The sequence below is a fragment of the Lygodium microphyllum genome, chromosome 21 (genome assembly GCF_053477565.2).
Source record: "Lygodium microphyllum isolate KBCC chromosome 21, Lygodium_microphyllum_v1.1.10, whole genome shotgun sequence".
NCBI classification, from domain to species: Eukaryota; Viridiplantae; Streptophyta; class Polypodiopsida; order Schizaeales; family Lygodiaceae; genus Lygodium; species Lygodium microphyllum.
This window is the reverse complement of record NC_141155.1, coordinates 94,986,865-95,006,234: the sequence shown is the minus strand read 5'-3', so window position 1 is coordinate 95,006,234 and position 19,370 is coordinate 94,986,865. Positions and strand designations below refer to the sequence as shown.

The following is a 19,370-nucleotide window of genomic DNA, read 5'->3' as shown; positions in this document are numbered from 1 at the left end:
TCTCCACATGTATCCTTAGACACAATTAAATTGTAATGAATTAGGGGTTGCACCCTCTTTGCCACCCTACCTACTTTATGAAATCTAGGTCGTTCAATCCTTTAAGCATGCTTTGTCCTATTCTTAACGTAAATAGGCCTAGCTTATGGCATTGCAAGTACAAATACATGTGTGTAACCCTCAAAATAGTAATGCATGAGAGAATTACAACTATGGGCAATAATACAGTGTGCATAAGAGTGAGTTTGGCTCACAAAAAATAATACAACCATGGTAATCTGATGTCCTTGAAGTATAAAAATAATACAAGTGTCCAAAAATAATCATTAAAGCACTCCAAAAATAATAATCCACCATCAAATAAATCATTCTTTACCATCAAATAAATGTGGCACTTGTACTTTGGACTTTTCCTTCTCAAAATATTGTTAGCAAAGACTAGTGTGAAAATAATGAAATATCACTCTTTTTGGAAATAGTGAGGTAAAAAATAGATTAGACCTATTGCCCTTCAAAGAAACAAGAGAGAGAGACTTCATAAATGATGCAAAAGGGAAGAATAATAGTTCTTCCAGTTATCTCTCCTTAGGGAAATAAGTATAGACTCCAAAATAATAAAAAGAGAGAGAGAAGAAGCAGCTCAGTTGAAACCAAAGGGTAATAACTCTACCTATTAGACAAGAAAGAGTAGCCTTGATGAGAATGTTCAAGAATGTGCTTATGTATCCATGGAAGTTGTGATTGACAACATTAGCTCCTCTAATTACAAACTTTGCTTTGATACCAATGTTATTAATCATCCACCATGAACCACAAATTAATAATATTCTCTTGCACAAAATTCAAATTGTACACAAGAGAAGAGAAGAGAATGAAATGCAAAATGTGTGTGTGTGTGTGTGTGTGTGTGTGTGTGTGTGTGTAAATACATATATATACATATACATCTATACATATATATGTATATATACATATATGTATATATATATACATGTGTGTGTGTGTGTGTGTGTGTGTGTGTGTGTGTGTGTGTGTGTGTGTGTGTGTGTGTGTGTGTGTGTGTGTGTGTGTGTGTGTGTGTGTGTGTGTGTGTGTGTGTGTGTGTGTGTGTGTGTGTGTGTGTGTGTGTGTGTGTGTGTGTGTGTGTGTGTGTGTGTGTGTGTCCTCAATATAAGATATCATGTCCTTGCAAGGAAGGCTACCATGTTGCATACTTTCTTTCGTCAGCAACAGCCGTGGACTTGTATGCTAGCATCCATGTGTGCCAACATGAGCACTTCTGCATATGGTCATTGGATTACGGATTTCTGGGAGGTTGTCATTGGCAAATTTGTGGGCAGAATACCTGGCTATCCTTTCTCTCCTGCTTTGATACTTGATTGGAAACAGGTTCTCTCTAAGGTCAAATGGGCTTCTGATAGTTGTTTGGGGACAAACTCCATGCGAAAAGAAAGCATTCATTGGAGTGCCATTTTTGACATTCCTCTTGCTTTACAGGAACCTGTTCGGGCATACAATCTTATGAAACTGGGAATTAGGTACATACAGGATGTGGTGGATGATCGGGGATATACTTTATCCTTTCCTCGAGCCATGACCTCTTATGCATTGGGAATGCATCATAGGTTTATATGGAAGAAAATTGCTGATTTACTGCATCCCTTTCTACCAATTCCACCTATGCTTGATACAAACAGGCTTATGGATTGGCAATTACAGCCATCTGCTACATGCATTCGTCATGTCTCTCTTTCTGCCTTAACTTCCATCAAAGTAGACAAGCTTCTTCAGCCTGCCCCATGGATTCAGCAGCATGGTAATTCTCTGTGGCACTTAGTGAAGTCTCTTGCATGGTGGCGGAAGAATCTTAGGATGCTCTGGAAGTGTAAAATACCACTGAAACAAAGGCTTTTTCTTTGGAGATGTTTGACAGGCACACTATCAGTGGGGGTCACACTTGTTAAACGTCACATTGCATCATCCACATGTCTGAGATGTTTGGCTTCCTCAAAGACTGTCCCTCATTTATTTTGGCATTGTCCTTGTTCCAGGATCCTCCTCATGAGAATTTTAGATTCGCTTCGACTTTGTTTCCCGAGTCATAGCTTTGGGAAACATTTTGTGGCTCTTTGGCCAATTTATGTGTTGTTTGTCTCAATACTCACTCTTTCTTTTTTGGGTGAGATATTGGGCTCTTTGGACAATCTGGAGTGATCATAATTTGGCATACTTGGGTCGCCAAAATCACCAGCAATATGAATCCTTATGAGCCTCACTGCGGCAATCTCTATATGATGCCAGCTATGAGGGTGACATGGATGCTTCCTGCATAGAGCTTTTCTTTTTATGTTTCTGATAGTTTGGGATAGCCCCCTTTTCCGAGGTTCCCCAGCTTGTAAATTTGTGAGCACATAAATATACTGCACTGGATATTACCAAAAAATGTGTGTGTGTGTGTGTGTGTGTGTGTGTGTGTGTGTGTGTGTGTGTGTGTGTGTGTGTGTGTGTGTGCGTGCGTGCGTGCGTGCGTGCGTGCGTGCGTGCGTGCGTGTGTGTGTGTGTGGTCACTTCGAATAAAACAATAATCAATAATCATACCAATAATGATTAGTTATAAATATATAAGTTTAATCATTTATTAATAATATAATATAATTATTAGTTAATTTAATAAAACTTTGTAAACATAAATAAATAGACATTTGATAATCTTAAAAATTTTAACCTTTTGTTTTACAAGGCCTAAATAAGTAGTGCCCCTATTATGCTTAGATACATGTGTAGTGTTGGTCACATTGTGCCTGGTAGATAGATATGTTTTGTGTTGTGTACTGAGTAGATTATTAAATGAAGTTATGTGAAATCATTATTTTGAGTGGATTAATTATTTTTGGACACATAATTAGCATCAAATTAGTATACTATTGGATGCTCTTTAGCACAAGATTATTGTATATGCATATGCATAATTTATATGTTTTATTATATTTGAGCAAGGATTAAAGGACTATAATATCTTTGTATAAGCTTTAGAACAATTTATTTAGTTAGAAATGAAAAGAATTAAAGTCCAAAAAGTAAAATTTGTACAAAGAAAGCAATATCCCCAAAAAACGTACTTTTTAATTTATTTTGAGGATAAAGATATAATACAAATACATAAATATATACACAGGGGAGGTGCTCACCCATGCATTAAGGAGATTATACCTATTTCTCTTGTCTCTATTTTCTTTCTTCTTATAATTTGTGTGTCCCAACAATTTCTTATTAATTTATGGTATTGTATGGTCAAGAGCTACACTATAGGACAACAACATTTACCATAAATTGATAGACTTGATAGCATAAATTGAATTGCTTACAAAGAAATAGAGAGACAAATGAAAAAAAGAGAGAGTAAAATATAAAGTGTATATGATCTCCTCATGCATTGAGGGGCCTCTTCTCAATGCAAGTAATTATGGATTTCATGGATCTTGTGTCCAAGCATTGGATATTACATCCTCACTTTTACCTTCTTTTCATGTCTATGCCTATTTTTCTTATCTCTAAATAAAATATAAATTCTAAATAATATATTTGGGCTTAAATAAGTATGTCCAATCATAAGACTACAAAATAGAGGTATAAAAAATATAAAATGTATTGTGCAAGCATCAAAGCACACAAATAATACATCTTAAAAATATTAAAATAATTATCCACACTCCTCACTCCATATAACAATAATAATTTTCTCCAATATAATAATCTACCCACCAAAAATACAAAACACTTCAAATCCCCTAATACCCACTTAGTATGATACAACCAATGCTATATGTTTACATGTACAACAAGTCAAGACCATGTGGCAAATAATCAAAAGTAAAAATCCACATAAAATGTAATAATTGATCACTTATTTGAATGAAACTAAATCAATAATCATAACATTGCCCAAATTATGATAATTGCTATGAAACTATTTGTGTAAATTTTTATTTATTTATTTGCCACATGATAGTGACTTGTTGTACATGGACCAACATATAGTATCTCTACTAGATAGATGGTGGAGAACTAATATGTTTTATATTGCGGTAAGTAGACTATTAGATGACATTATGCAAAATAAATGTTTTAACTACAATGCATTTTAGTGTGCAAGGATTAATTATTTTTTGGATACTTATTTAGCATGAAATTATTGTATTTTTATATTCTTTCTAGTGTGGAATTATTGTATGTGCACACATTTAATTTATTTCTTTCATTGTAGCATTTAGGCAAGGCCTAAAGAAATAGACAATCTTTTTTGTACAAACCTTAGAATAGTCTATTTAGTTAGAAGTTGAAAAAATAGAATGTCAAAAAGCATGTGGTCAATGCAAGGAAAGCAATAGCCCAAAAATGATGCTTTTTCAAATGTATTGTAAAAATAAAAAGATAATAAAAATCCATAAATACATACATGGAAAAGATACTCACTCATGCATGGCAGGAGATTGTACCCATTCTCTTATCTTATATACTCTTCACTACAAGATACAGGCCTCATACCGACATTCCAAGCGAGGCAAATGTTCATAGAAAAATTTACCCCCGTCGTCACTAAAGCATCAATATAAAATACAACACAAATAGCAATGCAGATAGCAACGGTTTGTGACATAGATAATGACGGCAATAGCAACGCAGAGAAATCAGTGGCTCAAATAGCGATAATTAGAAAGGGGAAAAAATTTTGTGGCATGTCTACAAAGCAATTACATGTTGGGTACACAATGTCCTCAAGATTAGCACAAAAACTACTTAAATCCACAAGACTGATAACTCATAGAATAAGTACAAGACTAGTGATGACAACTCGTGATGACATTACATGAAACCATGGAGAGAGAGGAGAGCCAAAACAAACATGAAAATCTATCTGTAAATATCACAAGATGTGATTTTATACAAAGGATGATAAGTGCATCTAAGGAATACTACATGGAAGATGCCTACACAGATCACAAGACTAAAAAAGAAGAGGATCTGTGCTCCATGAATCTAAGCGCGTGCTACAAGTCCTCGCCATCTGAATAGCTCGTCTCGACGTAAAGGAGCGTCAAACGGATTAGGTATCCTTTCTTCGTAGAAAGCCATGGTGGGATATTGTGGTTAACAAGGACTACTACATGCCACACATTGTAAGAAGTTGAGCAAAGACCAAATGGATTCATGCCATCCATAGCAAGACTGAGCCGAAGATTCCTTACCTCTCGTGCAAAGCCTAGAAAGGTGGAGTCAATGTGGCTCCATGCACATGAATCTACTAATATTTGTCTTACTCCATTTGTGGATCTATTTTATGCATGCCACATATCAAGCTCACCATGCCCAACATACAAAATATGTGACATATACGCCATATAAGTGGAAAGTGTTTAAGAACTTTCTGAGGGGTGGTTTGCCCTTGCTAGTCCTATCAATACATGTGAGCACCACACTTTGAACATGTCTCCATAGTTCCATAGTCTCCTCGAAACAGTACACAATCATTGACACATGCATAGATGTTGTTGTAGTCCATACCAAGCTTTCGTAACACCAGTTGCGCATCATCACGAGACTTAGGCATTGTGTTTCTAGGTGGTAATATATGATACTTTCGCAACCTGAAAAAAAATCAAAAGATGCCTTGAAAAGCACAATAAGTGTTTTTAATAATAAAGTTAAAAAAAAATCAACAAAGCATAGAATGTACATGAACAACTCGGTCACACTCGCATCGCTCCACCCATACTTTGCATGCACATTTAGGAGCACAAGCAGCGTCTTTAGACAAGATATTTGGCACCCATCATATAGTAGTATGGACACTTCCTCTCTCAGTGGATTAGAAGACTTGGCATCCATGGGCATTAATGTATTGATCATTGCCTCCATCTCAAGCTCCAAGATTGGAGAGGAAGATTCAAAAGGCCAACTGTCTTCTTTGTTATCGAGGGTGTAGACTGAGTCATACCCTCCAATTGGTGTATTGGCTTAGGCACTCCATCCATCGCATCCCCAGGAACTCTTCTAAAGGGCCACAATAGGTGCATTCCTTGGGATGAGGCGGCACCTTCCTGTTCAAATTTCACAGGCACGTCTAATATTTTTGTATATGATATTCAATTACTTTGTGAATGTAAAGCATGATGATACACACTTTTATCACTGTTCACTCAAAGTTTGAGATCGCATGATCAATTATCTCCGATTGAAACTCGCCAAAGCATTGTACGTGTTCTATGGACAAGCGATGCTTTTGTCTAATCATCAGCTTGCATTGAGTATAAGGATACGAGACACGCTAATTAAGATATGCCTCGTGATCTTAGATATCATAACTATCATCCTTCTCTATTTGGTCTATGTTATGACAAAGAATAGGCTTTTGTTTCCCTCATTGATGATTTTCCTTCATTTTTATCTCTACTCCTCCTTCTTTATTTCTCTTCCCACCTTTCAAACTTTCTCTTTCTCTTTTTTTATTTATCTCCCTTCATCCCTCTTTGTTTCTCTCTCCCCCCTCACTCTCTCTCAATGTTTCTTTCTCTACCCCATCTTCCCTCTCTACACTCACTTCTTCTCTCTTTTCCTTTCCCTCCCTTCTTCTGTCTATGTCTTTCTCTCTTTTCCTCTCCACTTGCACTCAATGCATCTCGTTATAATCAAAATCAAATATAGAAAATAAAAAACTCATAAAACAAGACATTGAAAGACCCTCTCGTCCCACCCCTCTTTGTGTCTCTCTTCCCCCTCTCCCTTTATTTTTCTATCATTCTATTCTCTCTAAATCTCTCGTTGTTTCCATTTTTCTCTCTCCTTCTCTCTCGCTCTCTATTTGTTGTTCTCCCTATCTCTCTTTTCATCCCTTTTTCTCCCCTTGTCTTTCTAGCTCTCTCTTTTCTTTTCACTCTCCTTCCTTTCTTTACCTCACCCTTTTATCCATCTCTTCGTTCACTCTCCATTTTTTTTTCTCTCCTCCCTCTCTTTCTTTCTCTCTTTCTCTTTCTTTGTCACCTCTCTCTTCGTTTATCTCCCCCCCTTTGTTTCTCTCACTCATTCTCCTCTCTCTCTCTCTCTCTCTCTCTCTCTATTTGTTACCTTTCCTCTTTTTCTCTCTCTCATTCTCTCTCCCTCTCTCATTTCCTCTCTTTCAATGCATCTCATTACAAAGAAAAACAAAAAGGAAAAGAAAAGAAGAAAACACAATAACAAAGCAAGAAGAGGTAATGTATCTACCACAAAGGCCCAAGGATGGATTCTTTGTCTCCTCTTTGCGACATCCCTTCTTTCTCCCTTGCACACTTCTCCCTCTTCTTCGTGTATAGTGGTGACGGCGACGGCAGTGACGACGGTGAGAAGCTCTTATTCTCTCTCTTTTCCTCTTCCTCTCCCTCTCCCTCTCAAGATGATGATCTCTCTTGCTCTCTCTTTTACACTCTCTCTCGAAAATGTTTGCAGCAAATGCCACGCTCGGGTTTTCAGCCCTTTTTTTTCTTAGAGCTAAATTTAGCAATGCTATTTGGAACGCAAATAGCGATGTCACTATTTTACATCACAAACTGCCATCCTTATTTTCCCATTCCTTTGTAGTGCTTGTCTCTCTTTTTTTATTATTGTATTTTGTATATTCTGACAATTCCTTACTAATTTATGTTATTATATTGTGAGAGCCATAATACAGACCTATAATATTGGTATTAGAGCAAGATTATCAGTATTCAAATTAACATCATAGAGAAGGCATGCATCCATCCTTGGAGTTAATATCATCATCAAACCTTGTTAGCGCTCTCGCGAGCACACTACCAAGTCCCATGGACTGCTTATTGCTTCAAGTATTTCAAGCTGGGAGCTATGGCTACCTCTCACATAGCCATGCACAATCTCTCACATGCACAAGTGTAGTGAGCTTACCTTTAAATCAAATCAAGTTGCCTCCTTTCATGTATCCTTCTAGTAGCTTCATGATCCAAGATGTGCTTTCACACAAGCTCCATCTCCAAGCTCCAATCTTCAAGCTTCATAGCCATGCACACGAGAAAAGAGAAGAGAAGAAGGAGAAGATGAAGAGAGGAGAAGAAGAGCTTCTCATAGTCTCTCACTCTCACACACACTCACACTCTCCCTCTCTCACACTCCCTCTTTCATATACAAGAATGAAGCAAGAAACAAGAAACAAGAAGAGAGCAAGTTTTGCCACACACCAAGAATGAGTCTTCATTCACTTTTTGGCTTTTATACATGCCCTATCTCCTCCTTGGGCAGGCATTCCTTTTTTGATCTGATATTTGTCCATTCCTCCACTCTTTCCTCCTCCTTTCCTATTAGCATGGCCTTCATCAGTGCCTTTTATTCTTTACAACTTGCATCGGAGAGAGCCCAGCACTCTTTTACAAAATAAATTGAAAAAATATTAAGCTGTACTTAGTGGAGCTCCTTCACTTGGTGCAAGTGAAAGCTCTTGTACTTTGCTTACAAGATATTGCACCTAAGCCATGACATTACTTTCATTGACCATTGCCTCTATGGCTCCTTGCATTGGGTAGTCATGGAAACCATGTTTGATAGTATTGTGTGCATGGGGCCTTTCCCTTGCCTTGCACCACTTATCTTTGTCTGGTCTCCTCTCTGCAATATCACTCATGCTAGGTATGTTCTCATGTGTAGGGCTCATCATGGCTCTCAATGTTCTTTTTCTTCATTATTCATCACACTTTCTCTAACTGAGTAACACAATACAATGTACTACAACCCAAGTCAAGTAGAGTAAAGAGACTTAGTCTAACTATACCAGCTAAGTCTAACCAAATTTATTGCACGCACATGTCATCCAGCTAATCTACTCTTGAGAATAGAGTAGATAGGTGGTAGGTACACTGAGCGTGCATATCTCAACATGAGGAATAAGATATTAAGAATAACATTGTTGTTATGCATGTTTAAAATGAAGAATTTGAAGAAGATTTGGATTAAGCACATTTTTATGATACTTTATATGGTTTTCCATTTGATCCCACACTGGGAATATCCCTTTTGATCTAAGTTGTATTGAGACACATACTACTACTCCCAATACACTTTGTTCCATCTCCATGGATATATGGATAGGTTCTAGGAGCCCCAATACACTTCGTATAATGGGTATCATCTATGGAAAATATGTTATGGCTAACTCCTGAGATCAAGAGGGTTACTCCATTGATCTTATGATAGCAATGGCCACTTGCTCCTCCTCCTCTCATGTTAGCCTTTCTTCCTCTTTATCTTGTCTCTTTTTGCAATCCTCTTCGAGTTTCATGGATTCTTCTTCAACCCTCTGTAATTCTCTACTTTCTTCGGAGGTGGATTTGGTTCCATTGATAGGAATCTTCAGCATGATTCTTCTTCTTTCTCCTTGGCTTGATGGCACACAGAACCCTACTCTGCATGTTCACTAACCATCCTCTCACTTGAAGTTTCTTGCATACTGAGCTGGGCGATCACCTTCCTTCTTAGAAGCTTGTTCTACCTCCTCTACTAAACTTTGTTGAATTCTTCCTCCCCCAAATTCCTTATAGAGAATGAAGCGAAAGGGCTCACTAGAGTGGAAGAGCAATACTCTTCTTAGATCAATGATCATTCGGGGGTCTCCTCCACTACTTTTTCCCTTTCCACCTCCCTGACAGCTTCTTATATTATGGCTATCAACACCCCTTTGAACCCTACGATCAACGCCGTTGCCCTTAGAGCTATTGCTAGCACCTTCTCCAATGCTTGCATTGTTTTTTGGACATAAACATTCCAGTTTAGCTCATCTAGTGCATTTGCTGCAAGGCTTTCAAGTAAGAGTATTCTTATTCTGTTCATAAGGGCATTATATCTTTGATTCCAGAAGAGAGTGTGAACCATCTTTGCTTGCAGGATGGTGGGCTTAGGAAAATCATCTAAGTTGATTTCATCATTTGTGTAAACTTTCTTCTTATCCATTCGTAACCTCCCATAAAAATCTCTCTTTGACCTCTTTTTTGGCTTATCCACTAATCCCAAAGCCTTTTCTACCATCTCCAGGCTAAGTTTGACTTTCACCCTCCTAGTGGCATCTCCTTGTTTGATTGTCATTGTGCCACTATTCTTCTAGACATCAAAAGTTTTCAAAAATTTGGTGCATTTGCTATGATCTATGTCTTGGCCCACCTTCTCCATGTACTTAGCAAGAATGTATTGTTCTATTATAAGTCTGACTACCTCTCTGATGTCACCAGCTCCTCCAAGTTATGGATGACTGAGGAGTATTTTTTGTGTTCTTCCTTTGAGAATGGGAGCTTGTTGGTTTTATCCTGCTGCCCTACCATTTGGATTCTTGTCACTGCACAACAGCCCATAATGAGTTCTCTTTGAAGGACATTTCTTGCATAAAAGGTAAAGTGATTAGAAAGAAACACTATTAGATGGTGAAATGCATAAACCAAAAAATAAAAATTTCCATATCAATCAATCCATACATTCCACGCAAGAACTTCATGGAGAATTTTAACCAAAAGAAGAAGAAATTTCAATTCATCCTTTTCTTTTGAAGTTCAACTCTTATTTCGATTTTTCATTCACCTTCCACTTTACCCCCTTCCACTTGGAAATGATAAAAATCATTCCTAGGATTGTGGAAGTAGAGGTGTAAGGGCCTTCAGTGCATTCTTGGTGTGCCTCATTGTTTTAAGAGCCAGTCATAAAAGGTCTGGTTATACTCTAATGTCGCATGACAGTCCATATCATGTGAATGAATGCCCACCTATGTGATATAAGTCAATACGTCAATCAAGAGGTCATCTAAACTGTTTCGGCTCGCAATGTGCAGTTTCTTCTTTGTTAGGATCCTATCCAAGTATGGATGTAGCATGATATTGTCTTCTAATGGTCAATTTCTTGTCATTGCTAATACCCTAAGTGAAGTTGGGGCCACATATATTTGGCTATCCTTGAAAGTCTTGATGGCATGTCCTTGCTCCGCATTGGTCATGATTTGATGGCCCTCTTGTGCCCACTGAATGCCCAGAGTAAACCACTTACATAAGAAATTGGACTCAATTTCAACCAATCATTGGAGCTCAGCAAGTTCCTGTGGTGGCATGGGAATTTCGCTCCTCTTGAAGGATATGATTAAGCATCACCTTCATGCCTATTCTCTTGAACTTTCATTGGCAATAAACTCTTCTACAATGATGAAGCCCTTTGTGAAGATGAATTTGTATTCTTCCCAAGAACACGGTAAGGAACGTGTAGATTATTTACTATGTGTTTGTCAGGTATGCCTAGGTTTAAACATTTGTAACTTCTAGCAAACAATATGAAAGTTGAGTCCAATTGTCAGATGCACATTACTAAGTCATCTTCTATGTCCATGGCTATGTTGGAATCCAATTCAAGAATGGATTGTCATTGATGTAATGGCTTAAGGCCTACTAGTGGCTTTGGTTTAATTAAACTGGACTGGTTGTAGTACATGGTGTTTCTACTTTGGGATTCTCATCGAGTTTGGCGAGGATGGTTTGAGAAGTTGATTAGATTTGAATTTTGATTGATGCTTTGTCACCCGATTGTATAGTGGTGATCACATTAGAGTTATTAGGTTGGAGCTAAGTGATGATGATTGGTTGCTCATTGATGATTAATTGAGCTTTTGGCTGATAGACCATGGGAGTACTCATGGATTGAGCACCCTTCCTCTTGGCTTTTCTCTTACTCTATTTTGATTTATATTTATGGGCATTATCTTTTGGAGCTTGGGATTGAGGGGTATGCTTGCCACTTGTGAGTTTGGGCAACCACACTAAGGTGTTACCTTCATAGTAAGCTTCGGCACACGATGAGGCTTTTGGGACCCAGTGCCTATGGAAAGGTAAATACGATGCAAGAGTCGTACTCAACATTACAGTAAACTTATTTTTTGAACACAGCACCCAATAGTGATTCATTGCCAACACTTTGTTTGTTAGGTAGTACATAAAAGAGGATGGGTAGGCTTTTAGTCTCGATATAAACCAATAGTTTGTACTTCCCCAAGAGTGGATAGGATTGCCCCCAAATGGGCTAAGTTTTGCATTGGTTGGTTGCAATTGGGGTTGACCAATAGTGGTCTAGTGATCGTACATTAAGATATTATAGTCAACTCTCTCATCAATTACTGTGTCAAAGGTGTATGCCTTTTGAGCAGTCACTATTATACACACGTAGGCTGGTGCTACTACTGCTTCCTCATCCTCATCCTCTATTTCAGTGATAGTTGTAACTCTCACATTCATTGATGGTTCTATCATTGGAGCTTCATGGAGTGCATGTGATGGAGGGTAATACTTTTTTATGCGACTTCCACTGAAAAAGCCTATGCCCTCCCCCTCTAAGGTTTTGAGTTCTACATTGCTTATTCTACTGATGTTACAAACCTTGAAAGGTTCCAATCCCCTGAACTTCATCTTCTACTTGTGTCCCTTAATAGAGTATAACAAGATTAGGTCTCCTTGCTTGAAGTCTTGTTGTTTGATGTACTTGTCAAACCAACTTTTGCATCGTGCCTTCTCACAGATTAGGAAATGGGTTGCAATGAGAAAAGTTTAGATACGCATTCTAAGTCTACCAAATGATCAAAACTAATATGAAAAGTATTGTGGATTTTTTAGTGTTGTGGTAATTCTAGTTTAAATGCATTGTCATTGATTTTGTGGATGATCTTGAAAGGTCCATAAAATCTAGGAGCTAACTTTACAACAGGGTGTTTGTCAACACTTTGTAATCTTCTCTTTTCAATGCGTAACCAAACATAATCATCAACTTTGAAACTCATAGCTTTTCTTTTCCTGTTAGCTCGTTTTGTATATGATTGCTGGGCTTTCACAATCATATCTTTAACTTCATCAAAAATAGTAGCATGCATGTTAGCAATATCATCAGCAGCTTGAACTTTGTTTGACAATGATGTAATAGGTGTAGGCAATATATATCCATAAATGATTTCAAACGGTGCTTTGTGTGTAGCTGTATGTGGTGTGGTATTGTATGCAAATTGAAGTAAATGTAAATGTGTATCCCATGTTTGTGGTTTTGAAATTGTGTATGCATGCAAAAGATCTAAAATTGTACAGTTAGTAGCTTTTGTTTGCCCATTTGTTTCAGGATGAAATGTAGATGAAAAATCAATCTTTGTTCCTAAATTAGCAAACAAAGTAATCCAAAAATTATTGCAGAATCTGGAATCACGGTCAGAATTAATAACTTTTGGCAAATCATGATTAGAAAAAATAGTTTTCAAAACAATTGAGCAGCTTGAGATGCAGTTAACATTTGCTTGCATGGAATGAAATATGCTTGTTTGCTAAACCTATCGACAATAGTCCAAATCATATCATGATTAGCTTTAGTGTTAGGCAAACCAGTGATAAAATCCATTAAAATCTATTCCCATGGTCGTTCTGGAATTGGTAAAGGCATTAATAAACCATATTGTTTACCATGGTGTCGTTTAACTCTTTAGCAAATTAAACATTCAGATACAAAATTAGATACATCAGATTCCATGTGTGGCCAATAAAAATCTTCAATCAGTGTACGTAAAGTAGAAATAATTCCTCTATGGCCTTGATATGGGGGACAATGAATTTCGTGCAAGACAAATGATCAAAATGGAACAGTTACACATAATCTTTTTTTATAAAACATAAATCCATCAGCGTAAGATAATGAATCAATTGGAATCGAGTTATTTGCAACTAATTTATTCCAATCATCTTGAAAACTAGGGTCTTGGTCATAGGTATCTTTCATAGGGAGAAGAGAATCAAAAGATATTACAGAGATATTATGGATAGTTGGTCTTCTACTCAAGGCATCGGCAACAACATTCTCTTTTCCGGGTTGGTATTGGATAAGTGGATGAAAACTTTAAATAAAAGCAGCCCATTTAATGTGTCTATCAGACATTTGTGGCTGACTAAGGAGATGTTTAATACTTTGTTGGCCAGTTTTGATCATGAATTCAAATCCCATTAAATAGTATTTCCATTGATGCAAAGCTTGTACTACAGCTAGCAATTCCTTATCATAGGTAGAATACTTAAGTTCAGAGAGTTTAAATTTGCAACTACAGTAGGCTATGGGATGGGAATCTTGCATAAGGACTACTCCTATTCCAAATCCACTAGCGTCAGTGACTATTAGGAAAAATGTTCTATTGAAGTCAGGTAATTGCAATACATGAGCATGAGTTAAAGCATGTTTTAGTAAATCAAAGGACTTTTGTTGATTGTCAGACCAATGATACACAGTACCTTTCTTTAATACTTTTGTCAAAGGTAATGCAAGCAATGAAAAATTTCTCACAAATTTTCTTTAAAAGCTAGCAAGACCTAAGAAAGAAAGTAATTCGTGCACATTTTTAGGTATCGGCCAATTCAAAATTGATTCTATCTTTTTAGGGTCAACTTTAATACCTTCGTATGAAACAATATGTCCTAGGTATTCAATTTGTGTTTGGAAAAATTCACTCTTTTCAGGATTAGCATATAATTGATTCTCTTTCAATAATTTGAAAACCAAGGATAAATGTTCATAATGCTCGTTCTCATTCTTACGAACAACCAATATGTCATCAAAGAAAACAATGACACAATGCTAATGCTTCAAAAATATGCGATTCATCATATGACTGAATGTGGCTGGTGCATTAGTTAAACCAAAAGGCATAACAAAGAATTCATAGTGTCCAATTTGTGTTCTAAATGTAGTTTTGAAAATATCAGATGTGTCCAATCGTACTTGATGGTATCCAAATTTAAGATCTATCTTGCTAAATATTACAGACCCTTGTAGTTTGTCCATAAGATCATCTACCCTAGGGATTGGATATCTATTCTTGACATTGATCTTATTTAGGGCACGATAATCAATGCACATCCTATAGGTATTGTTTTTCTTCTTCACTAATAGGACATGTGCACCAAATGGAGAACTACTGGGCCTAATGAGTCCTCGGGTTAACAATTCTTCAACTTGGACTTGAATTTCTTTCTATTCAATTTGGTTATTTCTATAAGGTGCTTTACATGGTGGTTGTGATCCAGGGATTAGGTCTATTTTGTGATCTTTAGGACATATAGGTGGTAATCCATGTGGTAAGTCAGCAGCAAAACAATCTTGAAATTGTGAAAGAAATTGTGTGTGCTTAGGATGCATCTGATTTTCTTTAACTTCAATTTCATTCACCCATATTAAGTAGGATTTGCTACCTTTTTGTAATGCATGTTTAGCATGTGTATGAGTAAGCAATGGAAAATTATCGAAAGTATGCATACAATGCAATATGATTTGTTTCCCATTAGAATGAATCTTCATTGAATGCGTGGAATAATCTACATCGGGATTATACTGATGATGCCAAGGCATTCCTAAGATAATGTCACTAGATTGCAAAGGCACAACTAAGAAATTTCTACGTTCAGCATAATCACCAATTTTTATTTCTAAGTCATGCACTTATTGTGTTCCATTGTATCTAGTACCTAAGAATGCAGCCTTGATGCGATAATGAGAGAAAACAATATGTAAATTCAATTCTTTGACCAATTTTGCAGAAATAAAGTCGTGTGTGCTCCCATCATCATGTAAAACTATCTTTTCTCTACCATGCACAAGACACATTTTATCGTTAATAAAGAATGGGGATTTGACATACTTGGTAAAGTATCTGAAGTAGTACCGATATCGTCATCGTCTTCCATGAAATCTAGCATTTCTTCATGGACTTCATCTTCTGTCGCTCCCAAATAGTTGATGTGAACAATTGGTTTTTTGGATTGACAATTCACCGCTAGATGTCCAGGTTGATGGCATTTGTAACAGACTATGGGTTTGGCCTTAGATACATTATTGGTAATAGCGGGAAGTTTAGGAATGTTGGGATTTGGCTGGAAAGATGGCGTAGGATTTGGATTTGTGTTTGATGGTAAAGCAGGGGGTCGTGTCCAAGATTTATGGAATGAAGATGGAAGGAAACGGTTTTGATTGAATCTTCAAAAATTTGAATTGAATTGTTTTGAACCAAAGTTACCAGTAGTTGAGAATTGTTGTAGTCACTTTTCTCGTCCTCGAATTTTGTCTTCAGTATCATGGGCCAAGGAAATTGCATCTTCGCTTGAACATGTTTACCTCTGTATAAAAATGACCAAGTAAGCCAGACATAAACTTGTGTTTATGGGTTGCCTCAGGTACATCTTCGAGCATTCGAAGTTCTAATAAAGCATTCCAAAAATGCTCGGTATATTGTGAAATAGGTTCGCGATTCCTCTGTTGTAGAAGATCCCACTGTTTGATTGCTTTTTCATGGAATTGGGGTGGAAGAAAATTCTGCAAAATTTTATTTTGGAAAGTCTCCCAAGTAGTAGGACAATCAATGCTTTTGCGGACAACGGTCCACCATAGGGATGCTCTGTCCACTAAATGATTAGTGACACACTTAATTTTGTCTTTCTCAGCATACTGTTCTTCATGGAAATAATCATCAAATTGACTGATAAAAGCAAGTACAGTCTTTCCATCGCGTGACCCATTGAAAGTACGAAATTTGAAATTTCTTTTACTTATCTTTGTTTATTTTCGAATAGATTGCGCTTCAAGTGTCGCATTGATCATACGTCGTATAATATCTTCAGATTGTGGTCCATCTTGGTCGGCGGTAGATCATTGTAGACTAGCCAATTGAGCTTGCAAAGTTTGACGTGCTTTTCGTTCCTCTTGAAGCTGCATCATAATTAGGTCCAATTTTTGCTCCATCGTTGGTTCCGGTAAATCACCTTCGACCATAAAATCTTCCATGGTTTGATCAGACATCCTACAAAATTTCAAACAACCTCATACACTCGAAATCTTATTAGCGGGATGAGCATAGCTTAAAGTCAGGTATACAAGGCTTATTTCTCTTTTTTTTTTCAATAGCTTTTTGCAGTATTTCTTCTTTGTGGATGCTGGAGTTGATGTCAGGGTCTTCATCCAAGCGTATACTTCGTTCGTGTAGACTGTGTATAGCAATCTACTTGCTGAAAATCAACGATGTCACAATGCATGTGTGAATAGGGGCTTTCAAGGAGGTTGAAAACCAGGTTCAGAATTAACCAGTGTGAACGCAGGCAACTGGAAGCTTCAAACTGGTTCAGGAGTTCAGGTAGTGTGAACACCCATGATAGAAGATTTAATTGGTGACTATTGTGATTAAGCTTATCAAGCTTAATAAAATTTATAGGCCGTTTTTTTAATGACAACGTTGTGTAAGGAGGGCCGTTTATTGGTGCCACCGTCTGTGACGACATGCTCCCGCCGTAGCAAGTCAATGTTTCAAAGAGCTTTAAGCTCTTATAAGCTTTTTTTTTTATAAAGCTTATCTTTTACTTAAGCAATGAATAATAAACTTCTTCTTCTTATCTGTAAACAAGTGACTTGATGTGGGAGTTTGTCTGTTGGTCCTCCGTCTCATGCAACTAGTCCTTCACGATCAGAGGGTATAGCAGGGGGTTTTTCACTGCCACGAATACGTTGATATCGACAGATTGCTACGAGAGTGACTGTAGAGCTCAATCATTCTAGAAGCTTTGCCTTCGCGTGGATGATAAGCGATTAGAAGCCCTCAATCTCAGCTTCGCTTTGATACCACTGGTGCACAAATCAGATGTTGTATGTGTACGTAGCGAGCGCCGGAAGGTCCCTAAGAACAAAAGAACTCTACTTTTGCACAAAAAACAAGAGAGAAGTTTTGCACGACATGAAGCAAAAGACCAATTGGGTACAATCTCCCCCCATGCCTTATGTGAGCGCTCCACAAAGCATGTATTTGATATATTATTTATCTCCAAGCTCAAAAAATAGCCCAAATTTACAATTAGCTTTTGTCCAAATAAATAATAAAGCGGTTGGGCGCCCAAAGAGTCGAGTTGTGTCCAAATATAATGTCCAATAATAAATATTTAAATTGTATGCCCATACGCATACAAAATAATAAATATATGTCAAGAGCTTCAATAAATAAGCACGTCAAAATAAATATTGGCGCCACGCCTATGCGCGCCCATAAAAAATGATAATGTCTTCTAAATAACTTGAATACACGCTATCGCCCAGTGCTTCCCAACGCCACCGCTGCTTGCTCTACACATCAACTGAAGCATTCACAATTGTTAGAAAAATAATAAAATTAAACGGAAAAAAGTGAATACCTAGCAGTCTTCAACTACAAAATAAATAAATTGGTTAGAACTCAATCCTAACCTTAACTTATTACAAGTGTGCACTCTAAACTCATAAACGTCCATTAATTTAAATATGTATTTTGCGAAATCACCCACTTCCACATTAAATTAATGAGACGCCTGAAAAGGACAGGTGTCCCCATCGACTTTTCGCACAAGGAATCCACCTTGTGTATGAGTCCTTGCAACAAATATAATTTTACGGAATCCACCGCAAAACCTCACGGAATCCATCGTGGAATATGCCTCCTTGCATCAGCGTAAGGTTGTTGGTAAGGTAATCGTCTTGGCAATCAAGTGTGCATGGTGTCATGCTCGAATCTTCTGCAATCGGCACAAGGCCACGATCTAGGATTGGGACATTCTAATTGCAAGTGGTTCCCTCCACAGTGTACACACTGCACATGAGGTCATACTGGCCTTCATATTAACTCTTGTAGCCTGGTTAGCTCTAACTTTAGATCAACTATCACTTGGATGGGGTGAACACTCTTGCCTTTATCTTGTTCAATGGCAACTACTTGTTTGCTAAGTGCAGCAGTTCTCTCAATGTTTCTAAATGCGTTGCTCCCTTGTTGTGTAGCCCTAGAGCTTCTCTCCCTGAGCAAGTGATCCACCCATATGGCCTCCTCAAAGACTCTTGCAAGCACATCCCTTTGCAGGTTCGAGTTGCTCGCTAAGGCCTTATAGAGTTCTTCGTTTGCAGATCGCGTTAATGAATATGGTAGAGACCGCCTTCAGCAACAAATCAATTTTCTCACTCTCCAATGATTGCTGCTCATCGGCATCCAACTAGACATACTGACTTTCAAATTCATGGAGTGAAGCTCCAGCAACCAACCCTTTACTAGGATTTTCAATCCAATCTGTAAATGTCTTTTTAGTTACCAATCCTGCATCTTCCAAGAAAAACTCTTCTCTCAAAGCTTTCTTAAAAGCTGCCCAATCAAAATCTCTTCTATGTAACTCATCAATCTGATCATGTAATGCATGCATGGCCAAACGGGAGAAATACCGACTCCATGCATACTTCGATACCCCATGAAACATCTTTTCTTCATACAACCGAATGAAGGCCAAAACATT

General features: G+C 37.5%; 1 pseudogene; it reads left to right on the top strand.

Annotated features, from left to right (window-relative positions):
* Positions 1 to 1,203: 1,203 nt before the first annotated feature.
* Positions 1,204 to 2,356, top strand: LOC148018306 (uncharacterized; annotated as a pseudogene).
* Positions 2,357 to 19,370: the final 17,014 nt, after the last annotated feature.